This window comes from Magnolia sinica, chromosome 11 (genome assembly GCF_029962835.1).
Source record: "Magnolia sinica isolate HGM2019 chromosome 11, MsV1, whole genome shotgun sequence".
In the NCBI taxonomy this organism is placed as follows: domain Eukaryota; kingdom Viridiplantae; phylum Streptophyta; class Magnoliopsida; order Magnoliales; family Magnoliaceae; genus Magnolia; species Magnolia sinica.
In genome coordinates, this window is record NC_080583.1 from 5,126,393 (window position 1) to 5,134,752 (window position 8,360).

The following is an 8,360-nucleotide window of genomic DNA, read 5'->3' on the forward strand; positions in this document are numbered from 1 at the left end:
ATGCAAGCCTCGAGGAGGAGGACGAGTTCTCCTACTTCCAGTTGATGAGCGGGTCTTCATCGGCTTAGTAGATGGGACGTTGAATCACTGAATAGTAGACTCAACTTTATTCTTTTGGACATACTATTCTTTTGTGATTTTGTTGGGCACGCCTGGTACGACTCATGTATATATTTTAGACCCGTATATATATATATTTGATCTCTTTCATTTCAGTAGACATGTGTGGTTGTGCTTCATGTTCCAAGAAATTTCAGGTTGCGTATTTAAACCCGATTAATCGTATTTTAATAAGAAAAATCGTTTATAAGTGATACCCGGAAACTCGGGAGTCGAGTGTATGCACGACCCCCGATTTCTAGGGCGTTACAAGATGGTATCAGAGCAATAGTTTGGAATCAATTGGGCCATGGGTCATGAACTCACTAACGTGTCCGCTGACTTGAGAGGGAACGCAGTAGGAACCACGAAATGATAGGAACCACCCCAGTCCCTGAACCGCCAGTTTTAGACATAAGGTGAAACTTCCAAGGTGTTAAGGTTCGGTAGCGAGAGGGAGTAATAATGCTAGAGAAGGGGATCCGAGAGTCTTACAGTACCTCGACCTGTTCCCAGACAAGAATTTGAGAACTTGAAGGCAAGACTCGATTCGACTAACTAGGAAAGTTAGCTATTCCAGTCCACCTAATTCCTAAGGGACTGTTGGGCCAACTGAAATAGGTGAGATTAGGGTGAAGGGAATTGTGAGAGTAACGATAAATGCATGTGTAAGGTATCGTCCCTAGAATGAGTGTATCTCATGTTTTACAATACCCTATTTAGAATATGTTCAATTGAGGGTGAATTCCGGAATTTCCTTTCAAATTACCCTTGGAAATTCATTATCATGGGATTTGGAAGTCCCATATCACACCTTCTAACACAAGACTCATTTTGCAAAGCCTATGAAATAAATTCTAAATTCCGTCCCGCGCTCATTCCAGACATGCCATTCTTAAATCTTGGGTTGGGGTTAGCATTGCAATCCCATTTAGTACAGCTTAATGCCACTAGCCAAATAGGCCTAAATCGAAATTCCTCTTTCCAATATATCTCATTAAGATAGTAACTTGTCATCACTGTATTCTTAAACTTCCCTAGCACATTGTTAGGAACGAGCCGAAAATCGAAAGATTTGACGGTCGAAGCCAACATTCAAGTCTGAATGAGCTAGTTCTGGGTCAAATTTGTTAGTTCCGACCCATTCTAGGATAAAGACTTAAGGGTAAATGAAAATTTACCGGAAATAGTAGAAATGTAAATAAAATGGATTTTTAACCACTAACTGAGAGGAATCTCATGAAATAACTATGTCCATTGCGTAGATCGGCTTCTCCTATCCCAAATTCATATATGGTATATCGAATAACTCATTCCGATTTGCGAGATATGCCCGTCGCAAGGCGACCCTGCCTGGAAAACAGTGAGCCGGCGGGACCTCGCCCGACCCCTCTCGTGGACCCCGCCTGGGCTCCAGCGACTTGGCGGGACCCCGCCCAGCCGGCGAGGTCCCCTCCCAGACATCCTGAGAGTCGGTGGGACCCCGCCCAACTGGCGTGGCCCCCGCTGGGATTTGGACAGGTTTTGCCATAACTCTGAAAAATCATATCTTCTTCGTTATAATTCTGATTTAGTGATTCAAAAGCCAGATTGAAGCTTAACAAGTTTAGTTTCATATAAAAATAAAATAAAAATAAAATAAAAAATTATAATATAGTTCGATTTGGAGTGAATTGACAACTGTCCAAAAATTGTTAGTTTTACACGGTGGTTACTTCTAGAATTTTTATAATTTATTTACAATTCCAAATGATATAAAATTTGGTGAGATGACTTAAAACTTGATGGTAAATCATCATAAAATTTTTAAAAATAATCTAATTACTAAAAGTATAAGAAATGTTACAAGATAGGTCCCCTCCTCCCTTTCAATGTACATACGAGTGGGGCCCATTTCCCTTGCTATTTAGGACTATCTAGAGTCCATAAAACTTATCTCTACTACTCCTATTACCCTCCATCATCCTTTCTAAACCCTAAAGAAAACTCTCCTTCTCTGAATCTCAAAACCCAATCCCTAAACCCATCATTTTCTTCTTCACTCTAACCCATCTCAATCCTCATTCTCTCAAGCCCTTTCCAAGCTTTTTTCAATATCGTTTCTTCAACTCATTCCTAATCACTTCTCAACTTCCATCCCTCAAATCCATTTTCTTAAATTCATCTCCAAATTCACCTCACTCAACATCTCCAAACCTATATTCTTCTCCTTCACAAACCCATCACCAAATCTATTCTCAACACTATCTCAAACCCATTCTCATCACCTTCCCATTCAATAAAACCCATTCAAAACCATCCACTCATTCAGTCCCATAAGCTCATTCACAAAACCCAACGATTTGTAAAAAATGATTTTATATGCTTTAGCATAAATTGATCATTAGATTGTTGCAATTGAAATTTTTATATAAGGTTTGATAATAATCAAGAGGCAACAATTTACTGTCGATTTTTAACTTCATTTTAGCCTAATTATTAATCTTTTCCATTCCCTTCTTTTCATAGGCCAATTGGGGCTGTTGCCACCACACAAGCACACCCTTTGAGGTTTGTGGCCACAGACCTTAATTTCTTTCCATTCTCCAAAGCTTTCCAGATAAAGAAAGCTGCTAAGGATGCTATGTAGTCTACAAAATCAATGGGATTTAAGTTGCCTCTAGGATCCAAAACATCGACCTGGATGGTGTGATCTGACCCTTCAATAGCTTGGGCTAGGTATTCCATCCGATAAGTTGCCCTTGTTGTCTTGTTGGAGCTGTAGCAGAAGTTGAGTCTTGATTGACTCCATTAACTCTCTCCAAATCACCCTCATCACTTCCTGAACCTTGATTTATGTAGCAAAGGGGGGGAGGCACCCCCGTCCGCGTCCGACCCAGAAGAATAGTAGCTTAACCTAACGGACAATTAGTAGTTTGTTCGAGTCAGTTAGAATTGCTTTCATGTGTTGAAGGATAGTTGTAACCTTTCCTGCTTTGATTAGGCTGTATTTCCCTTAAGTTTGCGGTATCTAGTGATACATGTAATCCATACTGTAGGATGTAACTGGCCATGCCAATGGTTTTTTTTTGAATTCAACGTGAATGTATGGATTGAAATTCTCTTGTCACTTTGTAAATGCTTGCATGCATTATTGCCAATAGACTAGTTATGTCTTTTCATATTAAAGTTTAACATTGGGTGTCTATTTGAGAAATAATTATAATCGTGCTAGGAATCATCCCGTGATTGAGTTTGATTACATATATATATATATATATATATATATATATATATTTGTTTAAGTTGTTTTGGTGCAATTAAGTTAGGACCCTTAAGTAGGATTGAGTTTCATAGTTTAATACTCTGTAAACTCATGTTAGAGGCAAACTACAGTAAAAATATATTGAGTTTTCCTATTATCTTATGAACTCAAGGTTCAAACAACATCGAGAAGATGATATTTTTCATCTTTGCTTTCCTGCATCCTTACTAGCGTTATTAGATTCAAACCTTTAGAATACCTTAGAACCTCAATTATTCCTTCATTCTTGAAATTTATGAAACCAAAGCGTGATTTGCCCATAACTTACTAATCATAGGATCAAAATGGTAATGTTGAGAGGAACCTTAAGCTACTGAAAACCTTTCTAGGATAGTCGTTTGATCATAGGCACCAAGGGGAGGCTCACCACCTACTAAAATATTATAAATGAGAAACTTGAACTTTTTAATAAATTTTGATATCTTTCTAATGTTAAGAATAATTGGACCACGGAATTACGGAACCATACATTTGCGAAGTATTCGCGGCTTAGCTCAATTCTCGATCCTGGGTGAATACCAATGGACTCACTGCTTTGACCGAGTAGAAGACCGGGATCTACCATGACTAGGAAGAGATATAACGATCTTTCTGCCCTGGTCAGGCAGATGATCGACGTATGAGATCAAAGCCTACCACAACCGTTTTTCTGTATTAGCTTGATCATAAAGAGTAGAATATACCACCTTTAGATAAACTTTATCATCAAACACTTAGCACGATAATGATGATTTTGACATTTGTTTTCAAACCTCAAGGGTGAAAACTTTTAAAGGAGGTAGATCACAATGAGCTAGACTAGCGTATTTATTATATACCCTAAAGCGTATGTAAACCCGAAACCAACAAAACCTAAGTAAATGAAATGATAATATCTTTACTTATTACCCTTAGGCAATTTTGGGGACGAAATTGTTTTTAAGGGAGGTAGATTGTAACATCCTGGATTTTGCTGTTTTGGATTTTCAAAAATTCTTGAGTTTTTTTTTTTTTTAAATGTAATTAACTTATAATATCAGATAATGACCATTAGCACTCAATGTTATTTTATACAGGAGTGATACCAGTAAAGAACCGCATAAGTCCAATTAATCAGCCGTGGGAAGCCAACGAATCCGCCCGATCACTTGAATATCAGGTATAGCCCCATGATTTACTCACATAGGACTCAAATCTAACCAACTCATCGCTAACTAATCAAGACAAGCATAACTACATTAAAGATTTAATCGAAACCGAGTCAGATAAGGCCCAGATCTTAACTAATAGACCAAATTAACCCTGTTACCCTTTTAGCCTAAAACCGATGGTTTAGAGTAATCATGATCAAATGTCTACTTTCACTAGTTATAAATGGGCCACATTATGAACATAGCTAATCCAAAACCTAATCATTGCCCACGAGAAATCTTAATACCTAATTCATTCCAGAAATGCTCCAATTTTTCAAACAAGCTCTAGACCGCTCGTTGGCAGGCCACTAGTTTCAAAACTATAGAGAAATGTCTGTCTTAATGGGCTCGACATCCATCACGGGAGTCGGACTTGGGAACGGTCCAGGACCGCTTAACTTGAGCCAAATGACGAGTGCATGAGAAGTGCAAATACCATAAAGGAAGAAGCTGAAACTTAAGTGAATTGAGTCGTCCACTCTTAGGCAAAGTTGAAGATTTCAGACCGTCGGTTTATGACCAAACTTCACACGTGTAGTAAGGATATTTTCCTGCTCATATCCGTATAGCCGCAGCCCCGATCGACTATCGGTGACCGTTGAACAGACTTCTCATCATATCTGTCGATTGACACATCCAAATGACGGGCCGAACATGTCCATACGTAGATTATCATTAGGGCTAACTATCCTACGGTGTATATCAATATGTATACCCCATAGTGGGCCTTAAAGGCTAAAAAACTCTCCCAAAGGGATAGTATAGTAAAAACCCAACACTTGAGGACATTTGCACCAAATCTGGCATTATAAAAGGGGCTTCTTTGGGGTACCCCTCTCCCCATGCAAATTTGCCCTAGGAGGAAAAGGGAAAAGGGAGAAGAGAAAGAGGAGAAAGAAGTGAGAAAGAAGAGAGTGAAGGAGGGTGTTGTTGGTGGAGGAGCCCAAGGAAACTTGGAACTTTAGCAATCTCCTTCCTTTCTCCCACATCCACACTCCAAGCTCAATTCCCAACCGATTGGGGAGGTAAGCGCCCATCTTTTTGTAATCCTTTGTGTTGAGGGTGGAATTGCATGAGATTCTAACATGCAAGTACATTGTCTTAAGATTCTGGCCAATCGACTCCGAGTTCGGCGCTCATAGGTCGTTTTCCAAGCCTCCAATGATCCATAGGTGCGGACTATTATCCTTAGGTGGCCTAGCACCAACTATACTATGAGCCTAATGATTTTGATTGCTTGAATGACGTATTTGGAAATTCTAGAGAAAACCTAGGAATTGAATGTTTTGCTTGGAATTGCACGAAATGGTATGTTTTGTTTAGTACTCACATGATGTTGTTCTTACCTCTACATGAATTGCTACAATGGTTGATTACACGTTCATGTCTTGTTGTTTTTCTCATAAGGTATTGCTTCATTATCATTGCATCGCACTAGCTAGGTTGGCGACTCGGCAGTCGAGGTCGCTCTGAGGGAGTGTTGGTCATACGTGATCGTTAGATGGAGTCGCTTGAGGGAGTGTTGTGGCGAGGGCATGCATCATATCATCTATTATGCATATGCATTAATAAGATTAGTTAGGTATTTATGAATGATTGCTTTTCATTAAGTTCATAATGTAATTGATGCATGTTACAACTTAAGATTAATAACACCCACTGAGTTGATCACTCACTCTCACTCTGGGACGGTGTTTTAAAACTCCAACCAGACTCGCTTGTAGATGCAGGTGATACAGAGTATGAGGAGCTCGGCGATGCAAGCCTCGAGGAGGAGGATGGGTTCTCTTACTTCTAGTTGATGAGCGGGTCTTCATCGGCTCAGTAGATGGGACGTTGGATCGCTGAGTAGTAGACTCAGCTTTATTCTTTTGGACATCCTATTCTTTTGTGATTTTGTTGGGCACGCCTGTTATGACCCATGTATATTTTTGACCCTGTATATATATACTTGATCTCTTTCATTTCAGTAGACATGTGTGGTTGTGCTTCATGTTTCAGGAAATTTCAGGCTGCGTATTTAAACCTGATTAATCGTATTTTAATAAGAAAAATCGGTTATAAGTGATACCCGGGAATTCGGGAGTCGAGTGTATGCACGACCCCCAATTTCCAGGGCGTTACACTGCCTAAGTGACATTCATAGATTGGTATTCTTTGAGTACGAGTTACAGATTTGCACAACTAACCTTCAATGCTAACAAAAAAAGAAAAGAAAAGATTTTTGTTCTCAACATTTGCTGAATCAAAACAACATTTTTCCTTTGAATCATACCATCCACAAAAACAAAATGCAAACTTTCCCAGCAAACACCGATTTTTTTTTTAAAATTATTATTATTATTATTATTATTATTATATTTTTTTTAATGGAATTACCTCATGACAAAGCCATTTGAATTCCTCTGCACCTCCCATGCAGATTCAACAAAAAATGTGCCATCAGCCAAAGGTTTCCACGCTATTTATGTCCGGTTCCAAAGATCTAAAAATCAGGCTCAAAGTAATCAACACAGAGCCTGCATCTGAAATTTGTTCCCCAGCTGCCTCCCAAATGCATTCACCATTCTATTGCAAGACGTCATTAATTTTCACTGATATGTTAATATCATCCCTAGTTTCAATCAACTCAATCAACAAGACATCTCCCACCCATTAATCAGTTGGAAAACTGACATTGTCTTCTCCGATCAACCAAATAACAGTATCCCAAGCATCATTTTGTATGCAGAATATTGTTTTCCGAACAACTGATGCATAACTGCCTAAATTAGCAGCATGCATGTGCTTCATAATCCGAAGAATACCCAAGCCTCCTTCCAACATTGGTTTGCATATTTGATCCCAACCAATCCAATGAGTTTTATTGCCAAATGCAGATTCCCCGTATCAAAAATTAAAAAACATCCTTTCCAACCTTTTAAAAATCGATTTAGGCAATCGCAAGGCTGACAGATGTGCCAAAGTACTGACTTACCAGACTGCAAATTTTGACTTCCATCCAGCAATGAGTTTATTAATTTTATCCAAAAGACCCTCAAAAAGCTCTTTGGAAGCTCTCGCTTGAACAATCTGAACTCCTAAATAGGTTAAATCCAACCTTTTCTGAATAAAATTTGTAGAGTTCCTGGTAATATTAATCCAAACAGCTGGAAGTTTCAAAGATACCACAAGATAGCTGTTATCTGCATTAATCTACTGGCCTGAACAATTTTCATAATCCTTTAGGAATTCCATCACCACACTCAAAGATCTTTTGTCTCTCTTAAGGAAAAGGATCGAGTAATATGCAAATAAGAGATGAGTAACATGCAAAGAACCACAACTGGCATAAAAGTATTCTGCCTTGCCTTCTAAGGCTTTTTTGTTCCCCTACTCAAAGATTCTTCAGCCAATATGAGGGGAGAAGTGGGGCCCCTAGATGGAGTCCTCCCGCGGATTTACAGTAACAACAATCCTCATTAATTTCCAATCATAGATCCAAATCAATCCAGGAGTTGGAGAAGCCAAATACTTGCAACACTTTAATAAAAACTCCTGTTCAAGATGGTCATATGCCTTTGCCCATATTCAACTTGAATAACACATTTCCACCCCTAGTTTTTCAGTTCATGTACCATTTCCTGAGCTAGAAAAACATTATCCATAATACTCCAAAAAAAAAAAAAAACTCTTGGCAATTTTCTATCTGAAAAAAAACAACAAAAGCACTAATATCTTTCTTAATAATTTCTCAACAGTGAGAATAAAAGCCCGGGGAAAAACCATCCAGGACGGGTGCTTAA